Raw genomic sequence first — 25,021 nt, 5'->3', positions numbered from 1 at the left:
GACCTGACTAGATATCCAAGTGTTCACCAGATGCTAGAAGCTAGATTTTGCAGAGGAAAATTGCTAACTTAAGCTTCTTTTCATGATTCAGCAGAGGGTTTTAAGTAATAAAAGATCTGGAGATTTGTAAAATAAATAATTCCAGTGCAAGTGGGAAAATTAAAATAATCTTATCATCTCCCAGTCATGTCTGTATGTGCTTTTCTACCATTATCAAATTTCTCTTAATTGGGCCAATTTTTTTTTCTGGCTGATACTTTACAGTTTTATGAGTTGTAATGAAGAAATGATTCCTATACTACCAAATGTAAAGTAGATAGCTAGTGGGAAGCAGCCGCATAGCACAGGGAGATCAGCTCAGTGCTTTGTGACCACCTAGAGGAGTGGGATAGGGAGGGTGGCAGGGAGACGCCAAGAGGGAGGAGATATGGGGATATATGTATACATATAGCTGATTCACTTTGTTATAAAGCAGAAACTAACACACCATTGTAAAGCAATTATACTCCAATAAAGATGTTAAAAAAAAAAAGAAATGATTCCTTTCAGATGACTGAAGTGCCATGTACTAAATTTTCCTAAAGACAATCTAGGATGTATGAAACAGAGCATGATATAACGTATATGGTTTCATTCATATACAATATTGAATATATCAACAGTGAAAAATAGTAACAGCATGCCAGAATTTCTTTTATCCTTAACAGATCTCTCAGTAAAAGCAATTAAAATATAAAGTACATCATTAACTTTTGAACTTCGACAGAAAAAAATACCATCCATTTCTGACGAGTAGACATTATCTCATAGTATCCACAGCCATCTTATGCATATTACCCTTGCCTGGTCTTAAGTGTGACTTCTGGACACACAACTCAATGTTTCCTAATATTTAATAGTACAATGGCTTTTTATAGTCTGTTTAATTTTATTTAGTAATTGAAAGAATGAATAGTTAAGATTCCTCAGATTTTTGTGTTCTTGCTGGAGGTGGAGTTGAACAAAAAGAAAAACACAGCATCTAGCCCTATAGTTAATGCACATGACCACATCCTGTCTAGAATGAATCCATTCAGAGTTCCTGGAGAAATGCAAATACATTATTCATTTTCCTAATGTATCACATTTTACTACGGGTACCACTAATTCCATCAAGGCCAGATGTTAACCAAATGAAATATTTATAATGCAAAACCACTGAATTAAAAAAATATATGCTCATTTAAGCAACAGGTTATAGAACTCAAGCCAATCACATATTTTGGAGAAGCTGAAGGAGGAGGCATGACGTGTGTTACATTCATAATGTCAGGGTAAGGTTCTGAACTCAATCCAGAGAAACTGTATGACTGTTGCAGCCAACTAAAGCTCAGCTGCTTCTGGATTTCTTGTAACAAAATCTTGCTGCCAAGGGCACTGATGGGCTCACCCAGTAAAAAATTACAATAATAATGTTAAACTAAATCATAAAAATGCAGAAGGTGGTTATTATAGGGCAGAGGAAAGGAATTGCTTTTAAAGTTATGATGGAAATATCAAAAATACATTTTATTGAATTTTTAAAAAATTAAACTTTGTTTTCAAACTAGGGTGCAAAAGCAAGAAAATGTAAAGGTTGTTCAATAAATGATTTCATTCAATGGTCAACAGCAATGATTCAGCAAGTGAAAATAAAAATTATATTTATTCAACATAGTCAATTCAGGCAGAACTGAAGCTTATATTCTGATAGTTTTCTAGTAAAAAATAACCAGATGAAAGTAATTTTAAGGAGGAATTTTGACTGAAAGGGAACAAAGAACTTGAATGCATGTCTTCTCAGTGAAAATGAACTTGGCTTATGCTTAATTTCACATAGTATAAAACTAAATATTTCATGTGGTTTTTAAGTTCTAGGAAGAAATTCATTTGAAACAAATGTAGAAAATGACCCAAAAATTTAAATATGAAAACTATGATAGACTTACATTTAGGGAAATAGATCATAATAAGTAATCCTCTGTATGCCCTCCAAAAGTAAAGAATGTAAGTTTTTAAGTTATTTTTTGGATAATCTGGAATTTCCTTTCTGATCATCTTTATACCTTCTGAAAATATAGATTCCTGAATCATATATCATAGACAGTTTGCTAGACTCCATATTTTCCTCAAGTTGAATAACATATTTCTAAGTGACATTTATCAGAGAAACAAGCTCCATTTGCTCCTTAAAATACCTGATGTGTCTTACACACAGTAAGCACTAAATAATATGGTGAATTGAACTGAATTATTTCCACTTTCTGTTCAGAGATTAATGTGTCTCTTGGATTCACACTAGAGAGATGGTGTCTCACACATGTGGATTAATGAGCTACATCTGTAACCAAAAATATCCATGGAAAACCTGCTGAATTGATCCATATCTGTTTTATTAATCAAGCCCAGTGTGGAAGGGCTTTCTTGTGGTTGTACTATATTTTGGAGATAAATAGAGTGGGGAAACCACACTTCAATTTAGAAGTTGTTCGAAACATTGAAGAACGTAGGGTTTTGTATTATATGACAGCAATAAAGTCCAATCCTTGATGGTTGTAATGCTGATATATAAGTATATAAATATCCTGTATGTATAATTGTACTGCAGAACATTATGACAGTGACCAAGAAGACCCTAACCATTTAATATGGAATTTACTTCTTGCTGCCACTCTCTTCCTTCCTCATTTTTTAAAATCAAAAACGTTTGGGTTTTATTTTTAAGCCAGCAAGTTAGGAACAGCTGATAGTTGAAGCAGATGGCTAGAAGTCAGAAGCCCCAGATTCTATCCTTGATTCTCCTACCAACTGGGAACGTGGCCTTGTACAAGTCATGAGAGTAAATCTACAATAAAAGGGGGTTATAATGCCTTACACATGCATGGTGCTTTATGATCTTACACAGCACTTTCAAATATGATATATTATTTAACCTTCCTCACAGCCTCCTAAGACCCAGAGACGCTAAATCACTTGTTCACAGTCATCTCAATATCAAATGTCAGAGCCAGGAACAGACATATATGAGGATTCCAAGCTGGTCTTTGTCTCCTTTTCTCTACGCCACAGTGCCATGCTATGGTACCTCCAAAGCTGGGTTGTCCAATATGGTAGCCATGAGCCACATGGGGTGATATAGCACTTGAAATGTGGCTAGTCCCAATTGAGATGTACTTGATTGTAAATTTACACACAGAATTTCTAAGACCTTGAACAAAAAAAATAATGTAAGCTATCTCATTAATATTTGTATATTGATTCCACATCAAAATGATAATATTTTTGATATCTTGAGTTAAACTATGTTATTAAAATTTATCTCACCTGTTTCTTTAACTTTTTTAGTGTGACTACCAGAAAATGTAAAGTCACATACATGGCCCACATTGTTTCTATTGGTCAGAGCTGGACTAGAGAATTCCATTGTTCAGAGTCCACAGTACAGATTTCACAGTCCTGGACTTCTTTATACACCTGTCCTGATGTAGCTGAGACCAATTTCCAAAGACTCTGTCAAACATAGAGCAATGTAGATTTGCAACAATAATTCAGTCATTCTTACCCATCTTTTATAGGCAGGAGAAAAGTCAGACTTTGTTAGCTGATGCCTCAAATTGCTCATTCATTAAAAGGTCTCATTTTATACTTGTAGAATGATTGAAAAGCTTAGAGTAAAAGTACCTTGGAAAGAACTATAAATTATATTTATGACTCTGTAGCACACCTTATTTTAAAATGTGTTCCTATTAAACATTATGAGTGAATGAGACATTGGACTATTAGATGATATAGGCAATGTAACATAATAACTATATATAAATTTATTATAAAATAGAGTATATTTTATTCCCCCTACCAACTCTTTAAGATATTTTATATGTAATCCCTAAAGAAGTAGCTTATTTCTGCTTTGAAAAATTTAAGTGAAAGTCCTCAGGAGAAATGGGTTCATATTTAGGAGAAAAAATATATATAGTAAAAAACAGTAATCAGGCTCCCTGACTTCAGACTATACTACAGCTACAGTAATCAAGACAGTATGGTACTGGCATAAAAACAGAAATACAGATCAATGGAACGGGATAGAAAGCCCAGAGACAAACCCACGCACATATGGTCACCTTATCTTTGATAAAGGAGGCAAGAATATACAATGGAGAAAAGACAGCCTCTTCAATAAGTGGTGCTGGGAAAACTGGACAGCTACATATAAAAGAATGAAATTAGAACACTTCCTAACACCATACACAAAAATAAACTCCAAATGGATCAAAGACCTACATATAAGGCCAGACACTATAAAACTCTTAGAGGAAAACATAGGAAGAACACTCTATGACATAAATCACAGCAAGATCCTTTTTGACCCACCTCCCAGAGAAATGGAAATCAAAACAAAAATAAACAAATGGGACCTAATGAAACTTAAAACCTTTTGCACAGCAAAAGAAACCATAAACAAGACGAAAAGACAACCCTCAGAATGGGAGAAAATATTTGCAAATGAAGCAACTGACCAAGGATTAATCTCCAAAATATACAAGCTGCTCATGCAGCTCAATAACAAAAAAACAAACAACCCAGTCCAGAAATGGGCAGAAGATCTAAATAGATATTTCTCCAAAGAAGATATACAGATTGCCAACAAACACATGAAAGGATGCTCAACATCACTAATGATTAAAGAAATGTAAATCAAAACTACAATGAGGTATCACCTCACACCAGTCAGAATGGCCATCATCAAAAAATCTACAAACAATAAATGCTGGAGAGGGTGTGGAGAAAAGGGAACCCTCCTGCACTGTTGGTGGGAATGTAAATTGATACAGCTACTATGGAGAACAGTGTGGAGGTTCCTTAAAAAACTAAAACTAGAACTACCATGCGACCCAGCAATCCCACTACTGGGCATATACCCTGAGAAAACCATACTTCAAAAAGAGTCATGTACCACAGTGTTCATTGCAGCTCTATTTACAATAGCCAGGACATGGAAGCAACCTAAGTGTCCATCGACAAATGAATGGATAAAGAAGATGTGGCACATATATACAATGGAATATTACTCAGCCATAAAAAGAAACGAAATTGAGTTATTTGTAGTGAGGTGGATGGACCTAGAGACTGTCATACAGAGTGAAATAAGTCAGAAAGAGAAAAACAAATACCGTATGCTAACACATATATATGGAATCTAAAAAAAAAAAAACGTTATGAAGAACCTAGGGGCAGGACAAGAATAAAGACGCATATCTAGAGAATGGAATTGAGGACACGGGGAGAGGGAAGGGTAAGCTGGGACGAAGTGAGAGAGTGGCATGGACATATATAAACTACCAAATGTAAAATAGATAGCTAGTGGGAAGCAGCCGAATAGCACAGGGAGATCAGCTCGGTGCTTTGTGACCACCTAGAGGGGTGGGATAGGGAGGGTGGGAGGGAGATGCAAGAGGGAGGAGATATGGGTATATATATATACATATAGCTGACTCACTTTGTTATAAAGCAGAAACTAACACACAATTGTAAAGCAATTATACTCAAATAAAGATGTAAAAAAAAAAAAAATTAGCCCAGACTACTGAAAAGTAAAATCTATTTGGCATTTATTATGTGGTCTCAGGCACTATACTGAGAGTTAGACCAAGATTATCTCATTTAGGGATTTGAAAATTAGCAACAGGGAGCAGAACCAACTTTTAATGGTTAAAAATTCTTAACCATTACTGCCTCTTAGGTCAGTGCTGTTTGAAGTCACAATGTGAGCTATGGAGACAGTATTAGAATATGAGGGAATATTGGGCAATAAGAGCAGAGCTCTGCCCTCAAAGAGGACACAAGTTGGTAGACTTGTGAGCATGTTTTTGAAAAATACATGCTTATAAACAAGATTATATGAAGGAGGAGTTACTCTTCACTTTCTAAAGGTTTCTTTATGTTACGATAGAAATCTTTATAGCAATGTTCTCCAGTGTGTTAAAACTTACCCGTTATTTATAAAGCAAAGGTCTCATGTAAAACAAAACTATATAATATGAGTTTCAGAGCTTTGTTTTCCTCTATGCATAATACCCACTTGGAGGAAAGTAGGCTGAAATTACCTTAAATATTTTCTGGAAAAAGAAGAAATGAAGCCAAATAAACAAAAAGGGGATCTAAATCAAAATGGCACTGAAAATCACAAAACAGTGAAAACTGAAGAGTTTTATAACTTTTTAAATAATATATTACCTTTGAAGGTTGACATTAAAAATTGTGTATGTAAGCTAATTACATATTAATATTTTTAAAGATTTCAAAATATATAACTTATTGCCAGTTTCTTAATGTTCATGCTTACCTGGAATGAAATTTAAAAAAATATTAACAATAGCCAACTCTAGGTGGCAGAATTTTAGATATTTCTTTACTTATTTATACTTTTTTGTAATAATTCCAGAATAAACAGGTATTGCTTTTATAATAAGTGAATAGAAAATTTATTGTAATCAATTCCAAAATTGATTGCAAATGAGAAAGGCAAAAATTATCTTGGGGGGAGCATAAAATGCAAATTTTGTTCTCAATCACAAAATTTTAAAATAATAATATATTTTATAGGTTCTTCTTTCCAGTCATTATTGCCCTTCCTTTGATTCAAGATAAAGCAACCTGTGGACTACTCAGTTTCTCTAGACAGTGAGGGTGAAAGCTAGATTGGGTTTTCTAGATTCTCTTGAGAAAGCAATTTACCCTCAGCTGTGAACATGAGTATAAAGATAGATCAAGGTTGTAATATGAGCTCTTAAAGCTCAAAGTTGTTATGACAGCAATCAGAAAAGCAGAGCATCATGTAAAGTGTACCTCTTCACCATAAAACAAACTGACCATAAATCATTTCTAATTGTATCTACTTAAAACTGGCCTTAGACCTTAAGATGTGTAAAATGTCATGTGAGAATATATTATACAATCATATCTTTGAGCAGGATAGGGTCTTAGTGATGCTAAAAAGTGAAATATAGAGCTGTTTTAGGCATCTCTTTCAAATATTCATGGAGAAATAGTCTGCTAACTTCTTTTATGACAACAACACTAAAATTTTACTACAAAGAAAACTCAGAAATGAGTTCCTTGTGCCATTTAATCATTAAATCATAAATCCACAGACCATTAGAGCTGAAAGGGGCCTTCTAGACTATCTCATCCAATAACAGTATTTTACAGATGAGAAAACTAAGAAGGATAAATTATTTTCTCAGGAAAAAGTGAAACCACTGAAAAATATCCCAAAGTATACAGGAATTCCTGTAAGCTTTCACAGGAAGGAGTAGGTATTTCAAATCCTACCAGAACTTGATAGTTTGGTTGTGGGTACTCCTCGGCAAGGAAGAAAATATACTAATATTGGCTAATATTCATATAATATATGAAAAACACATTCACAGTGAATGCCTATAAAGTAAAAACCAAAAGCATAACGAAGCCAATGATTTCAGACTAGATCACTCACTCATTACTCAGCTTCCTTTCTTCAGTGAGTCAAATAATTGAAAGGAGCTTTCTTTGCCACTTTTCAGACACAAAACATCTATTATCCTGGCTACTTCCACAGTTGCTGATAGACCAAAGAATAATGGGACATTCATTCCTTGAGTTAAAAAAGAAAGGGTGTCAAAATCTTCCTGATTTTATGCATTTATGAAAAATATGCTTATAATAAAATTATATGTATTAAAAACATATTCCTCATCCCCCCAAAATATATACTACACATTATGGAGATTGTCCTGGAACAAGTAAATATTAAGACTCTTTTTCTAAGTTTGTCTAAGAAACTGAAATAATAACACTTGATTTTAAGGAAAATAGGACAATGCATGTACTTGTACTGTCATCTATAAAATAGGAAGAAGAGTAGATTCTCGCAAAGCTGTTTAAGGATTAAATCAATAACAGTTGTAAAGTGCTTAGTTCAGTGCTTGGCACATAGTTAACATTCACTAAGTGTCAGATAGTCCTGGTAGTGATATTATTATTTAAAACACGATGACTCCTCCAAACACACCCTTCCCCTCAGTCAAACCAAACTCTTGAGATTCCCCTCACTGTTTCATGGCACATGCTGACCCCTCTTTCCAAATGTTCTTTTCCTACTTCCCCTGGTGAACCCATCAGCCAGGGTTCAGCTATGAAATTCCCTCCTCTTACTTGTCTTCCCTCATCCCTGCTCCTGACTTAGTTGCATTCACCCATTTCCCAGGGTGCCCTGCAATATGCCTCTTCTAGCAACTGAGACATGACTTTTTTTTACTTGATTTCCCCCCTCTCCCATCTAACACACACACGCACGCACGCACATGCACGCATGTACACATGGAACTGAAAGTGCATCACACTCAATGCATCACACACATATTTTTGTATCTCTATAGAAACACCTATTGAAATGAATGAACTCCTATATAAAAAAATAAGTGATTTTTTTCTTCATAAGTAGTTATCAGGCTAGAATGTGTATCTAGTGGCCTCAGTTTTGAAGGGGAAAAGGGGTGAAGGATATAGTGGGAGAGCTGGGGGATACAACTTGGCAGCCCTGGGCCCTGGCTCTGCCACAAGACTAACCCTATGGTCTTCAGTGAGTCATTTAACTGCCTGGACTCACTCTCCTTCTTAGCAAAATGAATGAGTTGGGCAAAATATTCTCTGAGGACCCACTCAGTGCTAACATTTATATGATGCTAAAAAACATTGGTTCATCTCAGTGGTTCTCAAACTTCAGCAGGGATCAGAACCATCAGGTGGGCTTGTGAAAACTGATTCCTGGTCAGCGGGTCTGAGATGTGGCCCAAGAATTTGTATTTTGTATAATTTCCCAGGTGATGCTGAGGCTGCTATGGGGGGGGGGGGTGCACCAGACTTTGAGAACCAGTGATTAATCTTCTTAACACAGGGTATCCTGACACTGTCCTCTTGCCACCTGGCAGACAGTAAATTCACAGTAGGGTGGAGGCAAATAAACCCAGGCTTCTGTGAAGCTGCCATCAGGAAGACTGTGTGCCTTTGGGTGAGTCCCAAGAGTGGCCACAGAAGGCAGAGTTTGCTCACCCTAACAGTTCTGTTAAAGGCCCACGTTGTGGGCAAGGGACAGCCTGAGTTCACAACGCTGCAGGGCACAGAAAACAAATTCTAGGGTTTGAACCATCTGTTAAAACCTCCTGCTTCTGAAGTCACAATGGATCACAACTGCCATCTAGTGATGGCTTTGAATTACTGCATCTAGAGACTGCGGAATGAAATGATGCTTTAATTTGGAAACTACTACTTTTTACCAAACTGTTCAAGATGAGAACTTCTGAGAACAAGCTCTAAAGTATGTTGGTCTTATCTACACTTGTACCTAGGCACTGTAGAAATAAACAGGCGTATATCACTTACTATGTGCTAGGCACTGTTCTAATACTGTATCTATGTTCAGTTATTCGCAGCAACCCAATAAGACAGATACAATTATTATGCCCACTTCATAGACAGGAAATACAACTACAGATGTACAAAGAAATTAAGAAACTTGCCTGAGGTAGAGTGGTAGAGCTGGAATTGAACCTAGACAGCTCCTGGAGAGATATTCTCTTATATCAGCAATTTAAATACACAGGTAATGGAAACAATTGGTACCTGCGCAGTAGTCCCACCTTTACCATGGTTTTCTTTTCTGCAGTTTGTTACAGTCAACCACCATCTGAAAACATCAAATGGAAAATTCCAGAAATAAACAATTCATACGTTTTAAATTGCATGCCGTTCTGAGTAGCATGATGAAATCTCATGCCCTCTCGCTCCGACCCACCCAGGATATTAATCATCCCTTTGTCCCATCAGTTAGTCATTTAGTAGCTGGTTCAGTTATCAGATCGACCGTGGCAGTATCTCAGTGCTTGTGTTCAAGTCACCCTTATTTTACCTAATAATGACCTCAAAGCCCCAGAGTAGTGATGCTGGCAACTCGGATATGCCAAAGAAAAGCCATGAAGTGCTTCTTCTAAATGAAAAACGGGAAGTTCTTGACTTAATAAGGAAAGAAAAAAATCATATGCTGAGGTTGCTAAGATCTACAGAAAGAACAAATTTTCTATCTGTGAAATTGTGAAGAAGGAAAAAGAAATCCATGCTAGTTTTGCTGTCACACCTTAAACTGCAAAAATTATGGCCACAGTGTGTGATAAGTACTTAATTAAGATGGAAAAGACATTGACTTTGTACAATAAGATATCTTGAGCAACCACATTCACGTAGCTTTCATTAAACCATATAATTGTTCTATTTTATTATTAGTTATTGTTGTTAATCTCTTACTGTGACTAATTTATAAATTAAACTTTATCATAGGTATGTAGGTATAGGAAAAAATATAATACATAGGGTTTGGTACTATCCACGGTTTCAGGCATCCACTGAGGGTCTTGGACCATATCCCCCACAGATATCGGATACTACTGTGAATAGTTACCAGTTCCCAGATATGGGTCTGAAAATCTTTATGAAATATATACTGAAGAATTAATTTTTTCTGATTCTTCCAAATGAAATCAGCTCATGTATAATAACTAAAGAAATGTATCTACCTACACAAAGACACCACAATGCAACAAAAACAGCACCACTTGGAATTAACTTCCAACTTGCTGTGCAACTTTGGACAGGTTGCTTAACCTCTCTGGGCCCCACTTTCTTCATCTATAAAGTAAAAAAAATTAAAATGTAGTTCACGTGGTTTGAAGTTCTTTAAAGCCAGATTAAATTTTTGAGACCTGCTCAAGTTATCCAGTGAATGTGGTCACAAGAGCAAATAGGGAGATAATGGAAAGTAACCATACTTGTTGTTCTCAAATTGTCCTGCACATGGGAAAGGAGACAGAACAGCAGGTTAGATCTCCTGGTCTATTATGCAGACGTGCTTGTGGTAATAATAACACTCATGGTGAATGCAGAGAAGTAAAGAGCTCAATCAGGGAGATCTATGTTTCACTTCTCTTCCTGAGTGCTGCACTTGGCTTGTGCACCTGTACTCTGCACCCTTGTATATCCCTGCCTTCCAAGAGTCCTCACCAAAGCACTCCTGCAGAAAAGTCGAATCTTTGCTGGTGGATTGAGGTCCAACCCCCCTCACTCCAGACTTCTTTTATCAGAGATTTCCTTGGATTTAAAAACCTGCTCACTGCTAAGCCTTTTAACTCCTTAATCTAAGACTTCTCAGTTACCAAACCATTTCTAACCTCAGTAAACCAAACACTACAGGATGGTTATCAAACCAAAATACTAGTGGTACAGAAACACAAAGGTTGGTTATTTGGTTGGAGTTCTGACTGAGTAGAAAAATGGGTATTTTCCAGCACCTATTTATTAAAGGATCTTTTGGTTTGAACACATAGAATGTAATTATGTATTACAATTTACATGAGAATTTTCCTTTAAAGAGCTCAAGTTTCTATAAAGTTATTTTTAAAATAAAGATCCTCAAAATAAGGTGATGGTACCTAAATAATAGTGACTCAGGATACGTTTTTATAGAGAGATCCTAAAACTTGCTGATATGAAAAATGTTTCCTCAGTATTTAGAATAGTCAAACTCATACAAACAGGAATAGAATGGTGGTTGTCAGGGGCTGGGGGCAGGGGAAATGGGGAAGTGCTGTTCAGTGGGTATAAAAGTGTCAGCTACGCGAGATGAATAAGTTCTAGAGATCTGCTGAAGGACATTTTGTTTATGGTTAATGATACTGTACTATACCTTTAAAAACTTAAGAGGGTAGATCTTACGTTATCTGTTCCTACCATGAAAGAAGGGAGGGAGGGAGGGAGGAAGGAGGAAAGACTGTTGCTGTCCAAGTAAGGTCAGACTTTAAAAATCGCAGAAACTTTGAGAAACGATTTTTTAGGGAAATAGGATTAGTTGTCAACATTATTCTTTGTGATCCATGCAATGTCATATAACCATAACTTTCCTCAAAACTTAAATTCAAAATATTATGCATTTGTCAAAATAAATATTAAATTTTAAAAGGACTATATAAGGTCTCAGAATTTTTGATGCAAAAAAAAAAAAAAAAGGAACATATCCTAAACTTTGAGCCTGAGCAACCAGATAGATAAGTGGTAATACCATTTTCCAAAATAGGGAAGCCTGGGGTAGAATTAGTTTTTTTAAACTTATAATCCTCTAATCATGTTAGTTAATCATTTCAGAATTAATTTTTTAAAGTGAAAGGAATTTTTAATTCAAGAGGATATGGGGTATGTCACCAGCTTTTTAAGGTTGAGCCATGTTTAGCAACAGCGATATTCCACCACCATGTGGACCCCCACTCTGAGACAGAATTCTGAACCAGACAATTAGCCTGATCCAGTGTGATGTTTCAAAATATTCTTTTGTAAAATAGTTTCAAAGACCCATGACTGGAGAATTATAAAATCATGCTTTCTGTCTAGGACATGTTTATAAATATGCATAATGGAAGCCTAGCTCTCCACTCTTTCAAGAAGTAAGGTAAAAGTCCATGGTTCAGTTCAAAGGAATGTTAAATACTGGCCTGAGATTTATACTCTTGGGAAAGAATGTTGCAGTGGAAACAGGGAAGAAATGTCCTTGGTTTGTGAGCCAGTGGCTCTTTTGTGGGAACCAGAGTCTTGAACTTCCAGGCAGCTGTGTTGTACTGAGTGTGGCCGCAAAGATCTGGGGACAGTGCCATCACATCACCCATATATGATTGCTAAGAGCAAGAAAACCCTTTGGGGGTACAGAGACTTAGCCAAAATCACCGTAAATCTGGATAGAACCAAAACTAAGTAAACAGTATTTTAAAAATGGATACAGGAATTATTTTACTTATATGTAGAGAAAACCGAAGGGACACCAAATTCCAAGGAAATGTGGTTCCTTTGCCAGGTCCCCCTTTTTCAGAGAATGCCTCCTTTTCAACATTTTAGTTTGTATGATGGATACTAATTAGCTACGATTTTTTATAGATGAAGACATGAAATTCTAATGGCATATAAAGACAGGGACCTTTCCATCTTCTTTATTGCTGTGTCCCCAGCAATTAGAACTGTACCTGGCACACAGTTAGCTCTCAGCAAATCTTTGTTGAACGAATGGAGAAAAGCTGGAATAAATTGCTAAGTCAAAGGAAAAAATAGAAAGTAGAAACGAATCTTCTCTTTCTAATTGTTTTTATGTAAAAAGCCACATTGTCAGCTGAAATCTAATAAAAATTACAAGAGAAAATTTTCTTTCAGGGGGAGCAGCTCTTGTATAATGCACTCTTTTTCTCTGGTGTCAGCACTGGGTTCTCATTGCCCTGCATATTTATAACATTCATTGGCACTGACTGAGCATTAACAGATCTTTATCTTGAGTTTCACCAGTTTTTACGTAGCCTACATATTTCACCCAGTCTTCATAGTCTTTGTCGAGGGGGCATCATCAAACTGAAGAGTTAAACAAAAAATTGAATAATTGACAGGCTGGCAACCACAAAATTTGATTTCTTTTGACCACCCACTCAGTTCTAAGATTCTATGATTCTAATTTGCCTTAAATTTACATCTGTTCCGTCTTCTTAAAAAAAAATTTTTTTTTTTTACATTAATACATTCACCCTTACCAGTTCTGACCTCAAGCTCAAGGGCAGTCTTTTTTCCATTGCTCTCATTCTATCTGGCCATAGCTATTGAGTTGCTATGGATTGAAGCTAGTAAAGAGAGAAAAATAAGAAACAAAAAAGGAAACGTCCTTTTAGGAAAGTATTTGAGAAAACAGAAGCCTCACATATCTAAGGCATAGGCTTGCCTGGAATCTGTTCTGGATTTTAGAGACTGTTATCACTCAGCCTCAAGTGGATCAGCATGAATCTGTCCTTGTATCCAGTGTTCTTTGAGACCCTTGACTCTAAGACCTTTTAGAAATGTGTATAAGTCATTCTAAAGTGAGAAAATGAATAGGATACATTCTATTAGAAAGCTAAGAGGAGAGAAAATAAATCTTTCCCATCTCCCTTTTTGGTGACATTACACTTTAAAAATAGGTATGGGGAGGAGCCCAGGGGAGGAATTTCAGTTAGGCTAATCTACTTACTAATAGAATTTCTTCCAGGATACAAGAGCCTTTGGCAAACATTGGTTGGCACATTCTTCCTAAAAGGTAAAAGGCTTTTTTTTTTCCCTTTGGCAGGTTTTAAAAGACACTTAAGAGTGTCAGGCAAACCTTCCAAACCATGGCCAAAAGCAGGTTAATCCAAAACACACACATCCCCAGCCAGCTCAAGATCAACAAAAAAAATTAGGTCTAGGGATTACAGGATGTTAACTGTGAAACATAATCCCATGATATTTATGGCTCCGGAGACTGGGCAGAGCTACTCTCGAGCACTATGAAGTACTCCTTACACTGGGGCAATTGCTCATATTTGATGCTATAACATGTAACGTATTGAAGAGAACCAATTAGTCACAATCTATGCAGTAGGGTCATAGTTCTCAAACTTTAGAGGGCCTAACCATCAACTGGAGCAAGCTTATAGAAAATTTGGTTTTTTGGTCCACTTCCCAAGCCTATCTAGTCAGACTCCGTGGGGAAGGAGATTGGGAACAAGGAAGGCCAATGAGTAAGATGCAGATGTTCTGCACATCACACATTGGGAATCACTGCACTGGAGTCTGGAGCAAGGTCCCTAAAGTCAGGACTGTCTCCAGCCCTAATTCCCTGCACCTAGCACTAAGGCTGGAACCTGGTAGATACTCAAGGACTATTTAAAGAATGAAAAGCAGTGAGCATTGATGGATGCCAGGGACTGTTGTAAGCACTCTACACATATTAACTCATTTAATCCTCATAATAAAGGACTATTATTAGCCTTGGCACCTGCTGGGCACTCTGCTCCCACACTGTCCAAAGTGTCACCTGACTGGTTCCTTTGTTACATTCAAATGTAAAGTACCATCAGTTTTACACCCATCCCATCACCAGATCCTGTTCCTTTTCTTTACAGTATTTGCCTCTAAAGTTATCTGGTTTGGTTTTTTTGTCTGACTCCCTTCACTAAAATTTAAGCTCCATGAGAATAGAAATCTTGCAAGTCTTACTTGTCACTGTATCTTTAATGCCTGACTCACAATAGACACCAAGGAAATATTTAAATATTTAACTGAATGTATGTTAAAGACGCATAGTAAATGCAAAGTAAAGAAGTTGTGTTTGCTATATAATTTCTTCGTTCTCTCAGAACTTCCAAAATTTATTATGATAAGTATAAAAAAGTGAAAGAAAGACTTCTAACCCAGAAATGTCCTGAAGCTGCTTTCCTGATCTACCTTGTCCCAAGTCAGAGACTGGACAGGAGAAAAAGGGAGAACCAAGTAAGAGTTAAAATGGAAAGTCTGGAAGATTTTTCACTCTAGGGCATCAATATTTCCTTTGAAATGAATTCTTAGGACATCAGACACACCCATGTTCAAACATAAGTAAAAAACATATTCCAAGATTAAATGTACATGATTTTTAGATTAACCAATGTTTTTGTTAGCCACATAATGCCTGCTTTACTAGTTTGAAAAGCTGTACCTACATGACACCAAAAGAGCTAGTTAAATCAATGAAACTCAAGCTGATTGCTTCAATAGTGATACCGTGCACCTCAGATTTGGACTTGAACCCCCGTAACGGGACTCGAACCCAGCCTAAACCCAGATTGGGGCTCGAACCCACGGTCCTTTAATTAGAATCACTCATCTGGTGTCTGGACTTACTGAGGCTCAGGTTCTTTTTGTCTCAGCACAGAAGGAATTCAGCAAGAGGCAAAGTGATAGGCAAGAAGTAGATTCATTAACATAGGATGCTTGTAAGAGACACAAGCGGGCAGGCAAGGGAGCTCTGCCCTGAGGATTAAGTGGGCTACAATTTTATAGTCAAAGGAAAGGGGGAAGGGAAAGAAAGACTGCCTTCTTCGAGTAGACATGAGGCTTACATCACTAGTTCTTCCTTCGTATCAGGCAGGAGAGTGTCTGACCCTATGAGGTCAAACTAGGATTATCATAGCTCTTATTCAAATCAGTAGAAGGGTGGTGACATTTTTCTTCCACCTAATGGTCTGGGGCATATCTCGTGCTTTTATTTATGGCTTTATAGTTAAGCAAGCCTGCTTCGTTCCACGACATTCCAATAGCTTTCTTGAGCGATCATTAACTTACAGTGGTCTCCCAAAGTTTCCTAGGTTTCCCTCTCTATCTATAGTCCCCTACTGGGACTTCTACAACTACCTGTGTAACTATGCTATTCTATCCCTATCAGTAGTAAGAAGAATGGGTAGACCAGTTCACTCCAAATGGTGAATGTGTCAGGATCATTGACCATTTTACACTATGCCAACAAAATCAAAATCAGGAACTGAATGTAGTCTCAGGAGAGAGAAAGAAACTCATTTTTAAATGGGTTTCTCACATGGTATAGCTCAAAACCACGGGTCCTTTGAAAAAGGCCACTAGCTAGTTGATGTCATATCAATGCCAAGCAAACTCTGGCAGGATTCTGACCGTGGATGATCAAATCAACCTCCCCCTCTTCATTTATGGTAGTGGGTCTCAGGCAAACAATAGCTAGGGCCAAGGGACTGCTGCTGAATGAAGCTTTTTGTTCCAAGTCATTTTTACCACTTGCACTGAAATGCCAGAAATGAATGTTGTCAGGGATGCTGTTGGATAGAACATACTCAAAATCAACTAGAAACATTTAAGAAAAAGTTTTTCTTGTTTTATTTTGAGAATATCTTTTTGCTATGATCACTCAGGGAGTTAGCCAGACCTGGGCTGGCTTCATTAGTCATCTCAGAGAATGTGGATAGATTATGGGAAAATCTTTCCATTTCTGAGAAATTGCTGGTCACCAATCATATTCACTTCAGCCAGTCTTTGAGGCTTAGTACGAAACTTGGAAGTACCAAAGTAAATGTGGGAAGGGGCAGAGGAGGGCATGCAACCAACAGTGAGGTCTCTTCTTACTACAGGAAGGCGAAGATTCTTTGCAAAGACCTTCACCTCGGAAGAATTTTGCTGCCATCCACCCCACCCATTAAGAAAGATTTAATCAGAATTTTTTAAAAGATAGAGAGAAATTTGTTTTCATTTTTAAATTTTGCAAGTTCAGTCAACAAAGATAATTTCCTTGTCCACTACCCAGGCCTTCAAAACCATCTGGGTTAACTCAAAGCCAGGTTTAGCACTTTTTGTTTCCATTTCGTGAGCAAAACATGATTTGGATTACAAATTTCTCTGAGGTTCATGCATAGAGCTGAGAGACTCTGTCATTTCCTTATCAGAAGCAACAGGAGAAATTCCAAATATGAAGACTCACAGAGATTTATTGCCTCAATTCCCAGCCTGACACTTGGCTCAGCACAGAGAGTACACAGCCAAAAAGAAGTCCTTTACTAAGGTATGAAAGGAACTGGCTGCTTGTGAAGTCCAGACTTGGGAGTGACACAAACAGGGGTTTGGGCTTTTCCAAGGCCAGCAGAACCTAGTCTGTTTGAAGTCGGATCAGTTGATTTCTTGAACATTTCAAATAAGCAAAATTCTGCAGGAAATGGGAGCCAGATGCATTTTTAACTCAGGAGTTCCTTGGAAGACAGGCAGAAAATAATCCAACGACATCCTCTAGTTTCATTTTGGCCCTTCTCCTAGACCTACCCTCTAGAACTATACGCCAGACATGTATGTAGAGACAGTGATGGAATAAACTCCAGGAGGGGTACAGGTAGAAGTGTATTTAAATAATAATTTGAATTTATTTAGATAATAATTTAAAATTTATTTACGTAAGAGTTGTATTTAAATATAAAAAGAAACAATATGTGTCTGATATAAATGTAGACCAATTTTAAAATACTACATTATTTGGAAGAGGCTCCAAAACATTTTAGGAAGCATCTATTGTAAACTAGGCACTTTGTTGGCAGTTTTCACAATGATCCTCTAAGGTAGGTTGTCATTATTCTCATGATACACCTAAGAAACTGAGGCTTCTTGAGATTCAGTGATTTGCCAGAGGCCACGATGACTGTAAATGAAGAGGCTCATCAAAGGAGTCCCCAGGTGGTCCTCAGGATTGAAATCTAAATGGAAAGAATCTAAGACTAAGTTTCTTCTACACTAGCTTTTGCTAGTCCTCCATGTGGCCCAGGAATAAATGAGCAGCCTGTGTTGAAGATGAGTCAGGAGTGGTTGGCAGCTGTGTGCACGCCAGAAACACCACCACGCCAAGTAGGCACAGGCAACCTTCCCCCAGGAACTCAGAGGGGAGAAGGAAGATGCACTCTCCTTCTCCAAAAAGCTTTGGCTTCAGACATTTAGAGAAAACATAAGAAACATGAAAAGAAGAAAACAGACTCACTTGGCCACGCCTAGTCACTAGCTTGCTAATACCTTGTTCTTTGTTCTTGTGACTTTCACAGAAGATGAACTATTTCCTGCCTCTTAACTTCGCATATGCTGCCCAGAAGCCCCCAGGTTTCCTGGAATTAAGAATTCCAGATATTCCAGCAATAATTTTCTGACACCAAGCTTTGGCTGACAGAGAGCAGATACATACCATGTTTGGTGCAACTGATGTCTGGGGATTTTCCCTCTGCTTTCTTCTGCTTTTTCTTCCAGTGAAACTGTCCCATTATTGGTTTTGATTTATAAATTATAATCATATTTCCCTTTCCAGAGATCTCATTTGCAAGATAAAAAAAAAAAGAAGAAAAATGGTAATGGATAGCCATCCCTGGTATTTTGTTAGTTCTCCTCGGCTTCTGCTTTTGAACAGCCTGCTCTGTTTCTTGGGCGCTTCTGTGTCAGCAAAGAAAATCATGGACATTTTAGCATGGAATTTTTTATGTGTATCCATGTTAATCAGGCCCACTCCTAACATTTGTGATGCTTTGGGCAAAAGTACAAGTGGAGGCCCTCATACCATACATTTAAGTATTTGAAAGTTATGGATCGGGACTTCCCTGGCGGTCCAGTGGTTAAGACTTCGCCTTCCAATGCAGGGAGTGCGCTTTTGATCCCGTCAGGGAGCTAAGAGCCTCATGGCGGAAAAACCAAAACATAAAACAGAAGCAATTTTGTAACAAATTCAATAAAGACTTTTAAAATGGTCCACATTAGGCTTCCCTGGTGGCAAAGTGGTTAAGAATCCGCCTGCCAATGCAGGGGACACGGGTTCAAGCCCTGGTCCGGGAAGATCCCACATGCCGCGGAGCAACAAAGCCTGCGCTCTAGAGCCCGCGAGCCACAACTACTGAGCCCGTGTGCCACAACTACTGAAGCCCGCACGCCTAGAGCCCGTGCTCCGCAACAAGAGAAGCCACCACAATGAGAAGCCTGCGCACCGCATCGAAGAGTAGCCCCCGCTCACCACAACTAGAAAAAGCCCGCGCACAGCAACGAAGACCCAACGCAACCTAAAATAAATAAATAATGTTTAAAAATAAATAAATAAATAAAATGGTCCACATTAAAAAGAAATATATATATATATAAAGTTGTGGGTCAAGCTAACAAACTGTTAAATAGCTTATGTTTTATCCTCTGCCTTGGCAAATATACATTCATAGCAATCTGAAAGGCCACATTCAGATTTGGAATTCTCAGACTCCTTGAAGTGCTGCACAGGAATGCAGAGGCACAGGGAGGCCAGCCTACCCCTGGCTCATTTGTTCCCACCTCCAGCTCAGCCATGGACCACAAGAGGATTCACAACAGGCATGTGAAGACGTCACCTGCACAGCCAACCCCATTCACAACCACTAACAAACAGCTGCTCCCTGGCCCCATGTTGGACCCAGAGGTGTACACCCCAGGGGGACAGTCCATCTCATGAGACTGAGCCCTGAGAAGAAGCCTGTGAAGTCACTAGAAAGAACTCAAGATCATCCGGTTAGAGAATTCTAGGGTATGTGTACTCGAGCATGGTCTAGAAGAAAGTAGGCTCTGGACAGCACAATCCCTGGGGTCCTCACCCCATGGCGTGTGGAGAAGGCACAGCTTCAGGAAGGTCAGAGCAGAGGCCCCTCTTGGCCTGATCCAGGTAGTACTTGGACTTAATGTCCCCTTTATTGTAACAGCTAAGTAAGAATTGAACTTATACTGGACATGTTTTATCCATCATTTCCAATTAACAGGGAAAGACATCTCAGAAGGATATTTAGAACTAGAGGTTCAAGATCCATGGTTTCTCATAAGGCAAGGCATCTCCACCTCAGTATCACTGAGGATTATTCAGTTTGCTCTTTGAATTGCAAGTACAGTCATCTGATTTCCCGCTCCAGTTTCCATGGTCCAAAGCCAATGAAGAAACAAAATCTGTTAAATATTCAAAAGGAGACATCATTAACAATGGATTATTATCTAACATGGAAATAACTTAATTAAAAGGAGGGAGTATAAGTACATATTTCGTTGTCATAAATTTCCTTAGAAGATGAAACAAGTAAGAGCTGGAGAAATGTACTCTGGGAGATGGGAGGGAGGGAAGAGTGGGCTCCTTGGGTTTACATTTGTTTCAAGTGAGGTAGACTGTGATTCTCCCTCCTGTCTAGTGCCCTGGATCCACTTCTGCCTCTGTCAGTAATGATAACAACAATAAAAACAGCTAATACTTATATCGCACTTACTCTGTGCTAGACATTATTCTAAGAGCTTTACCTATATTTACTTATTTAATCTGCACAAAAGCCCTACAGAGTAGCTATTATTATTATCTTCATTTTATAGAGGAGGAAAGTGAGGCATAAAAAGATTTTGGAAAAAAGATAAGCCTTGCCCAAGGTCATGTCGGTAATAAGATTCAGAGCTGGGATTTGAACACTGGCACTAGAGTCTGTGCACTAGCAACACATTCTACTACTTCTTGGGATGGTCTGCCACCCAGGGACTGGCCAGCTCAGCTATTACTCACCATCTGCTCGGCCCTGCTTCACCCAGCAACCATGCATTTGCCCCTAGTAGTTGGAGGTTTGACCTGGAAGAGTGGGTGTCTCTTTGGCTGACCTGGGACTTTCTGTTTGCTGTGGGATGAGAAAAGCTTCCAATAGTTGTCACCATGAAGTGCAATGTGGAACCAAGGACTTGGTATTAAGTCCTTTTCAATTTGCGTATTAGCAGTGGTTTTTTTACCGATGCTAAAATTATTAAAGTCATTTTTAAGATAAATTGTTGAATACTGCATCATTAAAAAAAAAAAAAAAAGGAGTTCAAGGAAACCATAACAGCCCCAAATTCTCTCAACAGCTATTGGGACTTTTTTTTTTTAAGAGGAACTTTGTATATTGAAAATTTATTTATTCTCTTGTCTTTAAGGTTCACAAAAGATTAGGGGTTTTGTCTTACTTTTCTTTATTTTCAGTTCTTATTAGAGTACCTTACATATAAGAGGTGTTCAGAAGTTTTTAAATAAATAGAGTTTTGCCATATTCTTCAATAACCCTCAGTTTTAATCTGGAAGCTCAATGAATATAAAGAGCAGAATAACATTTGCATAAAAATTCCAAATTCAACCATTGTGGGCGGGCATTCACATGGAAAGTTTATGTATGTTCCCAAGTCTATTCTATATTCAAAATTCCTATTCAAAGAGGTGATGTGGTATAATAGTTAAGTGCCTAGACCCTGGAGGCAGCCTCCCTGAGTTCAAATCCCAATCCAGCTACTTACTGTCTGTGGGGCTTTTTACTTGTTAAACTCTTTATGCCCCAGTTTCCTCACAGGTAAATAGGAATGATTTTGATAATAGTTTCTGTATCAGGGGGAATTTTCTGAGGATTAAATAAGTTAATCAACACAAGGTGGTTAAATGAATTAATATAAAATGTTTTCAGTACTGCCTGGCAAATAGTAAATTCTCCATGAATGTTAGCTGTCATGCCAAACCATCCCATAATTTAAGAACAAATATGGTTTCTTTCAGCACATAAAATAGTTGTATTTTTAGGGATTGATAAAGTAGTTAACCATATTTTTTCTTTACGGTTAAGAGAATAGTTATTGATAATAATAGTTAACAAAATAAAACCAGAAATAATAGAATGTAATACCTGCTGCATTAGCCACCAAGTGTAAGCAACATAATAAGTTATGTCATGAAAATATGGTTCAGAGACAAGGTCTTGGCTATCACAGAATCAGCTGACTCACTATCTTCCTCCCTACTCTTAGCAGGCTTCACCCTTCTAAGAATTTAAGGAGCAGGGACCACAATCTTAGCTGTAGTCTGCCACAATTGATCAAAGTCACACCAACAAACACCAAGGGAATAAACTGCACAAGTCCCAGACCAACATCACATCCATTCAGCAAAGTGTATCTAGTGGGACAGATAGTTCAATGGGAACCCTCAAGCATGTGTTTTTTTGTTTATGCAATGAAGCCAGAGGAAATTACACCAGGACTGCATATCCAAAATGTTCCAAAGCACACACACCAGTTTAAATCCTTTTTGGAGTCTAAATTCCTTCCTTCATGATCTTAACCTTTGCTGTAGGAACCCTTCCCAGACTCCTCCCCAGGCCATTCTTCACAGTGAAGCTTGGAGCACTCATGGTACTACTTCTAGTTACTGTTTACTTCATTGGCATGTGGGCTTCTCATTGTAATATCATTAGCATAAGGCAGGGGTTCCTGCTGGCAAAGTAACCAGAGTAATGTTCAGTTGTTCCGTTAACTCCTTTTGGTTGTATCCATGTTCTTGGCTTCCAGTCTAAGAATGTTAACATTTCATAGTTTCCTCTTATTTCTTTTGTATACTTCTCCACACAGTCTCATTGGCCTGTTATAGTTTTTCCTTAATTTATTAATATCTCATTTTATTTCTTCTAGATATCCTCAATACCTTAATATCCTCAATCCAACACAACAGATTTCTCTTCTGATGCCTACTCAGAAACATCAAAATTACATTTTTGTTTCAGGAAGGTGTTTCAAACACAATTCAATGCAAGCATATGTAAATATCAGATGCTAGCTCAACAAACCCAGGGCAGATTATTTCTTTTAAGGATGGTTTTATTTATGGATGTGCCTAAGATACCAGAGTTGGTTGATAAAAGATATATTAATATCCTATTGGATATTATGAACTATGGCAATAGCAAGAATGCAAAGCTATATAAATGCTTATCATGATAGCTACCCTCTTTTGAGTTTCTGCTACTTACCAAGTCACTATAAGACATTTATTATCTACTATGATCTCAATAAGAATTATTATTCCCACTTTCCAGGCTAAGAAATGGAGGTTCCTCGGTTACACAGCTGGTAAGTGGCAGAGCCAGGATCCAAATCCAGGTGGTTCAGAATCCCCAGCCCACAGGCTCTCTCTGCCTTGAAGGTCCCTCTCAGTACATGGCCCCCAGTCACTGCAATACACTTTGGAAGGAAGAACTGAAACTCAAACATCTCGACCAATCGCTGGGAAGCAAATTATCACTAGAATTAACTAAGAAGTGAAAACTAAACTTTTATATTCCTGGTTCATTGTATAATCTTTCATGGATAATACAATTTCCCCTAGTGTTTTCCTTGAGAGAGAAGATAATAAATCTTGAGGAAAAATATGGTACTACTAAAATTAATATTCACCATAATAACTGGATTTGACTTTAGGAAGCCAGTGCTACTGATAGTTAAAGATGATGTCTTCTTAGGGAGGGAGACTTTCTTATGATATCACACTGCACATTTGTGTAAAGTACTAACTTCTTTAACTCTTTCAAATATTTTTTGTGTACTAGCTCAACAATAAGTAAGGACCTTGATAACTTCAAAGAGATGGTGCCTCCTCCAAGCCTAAAATGAGCCATGGTCCATCTTTTCCCTGTGGGTTTTATACCACAGCTCAGAACTGACACCATTTACAATGCAACCCCATTCCCTTTAGAAATTTCTTTCTCTGGTGATTTGAGATCTTACCAATTTTGCCACAGTTTATAAATCCTGGAGCTCCTCAGACACAAGGTTTTCATTTAATATTTAACTTTGGCACGGAGACATTTTTAAGTTTCTCCAGCCCAAAACTTGGAAAAGAGCTAAGGAAAAGTAGCCAGGAGAACTTTACAACAATATTTTTAAAACTTCATATGTCCAGATTTAAAAATAAATACATTTATATTTTCTTCAGAAACAACAATAACTCTGAGCTGACATGATTTTTAATAATGCTCTTGGTAACAGTTGGTGGACCCAACATGTATTTTTTGAGGGGGGGGAAGAGAAAGAAAGAAGAAAAGAAACCTCAAATACCTCCCATTTACCTTTGATGATCTGGCTCAGTCCTTGAGAGGATTAGGAGCGTTTCTTTCATAAAGTTACATTTCATTAGGATGAACATTTTGCTCCAACGCAAATACATTGCAGCCCATCATCACCATTTAAGTTGATTATCAAAAAGCAGATCAATGTATAACGCATCCTGCCACTGCATCTCGAATCACAACGTGCAAAGTATGGAAGTGCAAGTTACTACAAAAGACAAAGCAGATGTCCCAAAATAAAGGAGCTAGAAGCAAGATAATATTAACGATAATAATAAGACATATATCTCAGAATCAGCGTGAGAAACCAACACTAGAATAATTTCAAATTCCAGGATCTGTGAAAGGAATGTTGCCCCATTCTCCTCTTGATTGTGATATAAGGAGATTGTCATAATTTGTAAAATACAATGGAAACTCGTCTGCACATAACTAAAATTTGATTGAAATTGGCACATAACTAGTTTCATCTCAAATGAGATTAACTATTATTATTAAGTATTTCAAATAGTTGAAATTTTTCCTTTTCCCAAACTGAAAAAGTAACTGGTGACATTAAGGTAAATTAATAGTAGAGTTGCAAGGGCAAATATTAGCCAGAAATGTACTACATTCCTGGATATAAGGAACCCCACAAACCCAAACTCTAGAGAGCTAAGCAGCTCCAAAAGAGACTT

At 37.6% G+C, this 25,021-nt stretch overlaps 1 protein-coding gene across 4 annotated transcripts in view; it reads left to right on the top strand.

Annotated features, from left to right (window-relative positions):
• The window catches only part of COL8A1 (collagen type VIII alpha 1 chain), a 156,053-nt gene that overhangs the window by 100,491 nt on the left and 30,541 nt on the right, over positions 1-25,021 (top strand). The window lies entirely within an intron of this gene.

The sequence above is a fragment of the Balaenoptera musculus genome, chromosome 4, assembly GCF_009873245.2.
Source record: "Balaenoptera musculus isolate JJ_BM4_2016_0621 chromosome 4, mBalMus1.pri.v3, whole genome shotgun sequence".
NCBI classification, from domain to species: domain Eukaryota; kingdom Metazoa; phylum Chordata; class Mammalia; order Artiodactyla; family Balaenopteridae; genus Balaenoptera; species Balaenoptera musculus.
Note: the sequence above shows the minus strand (reverse complement) of the source record. Positions and strands in the feature narration are given on the sequence as shown.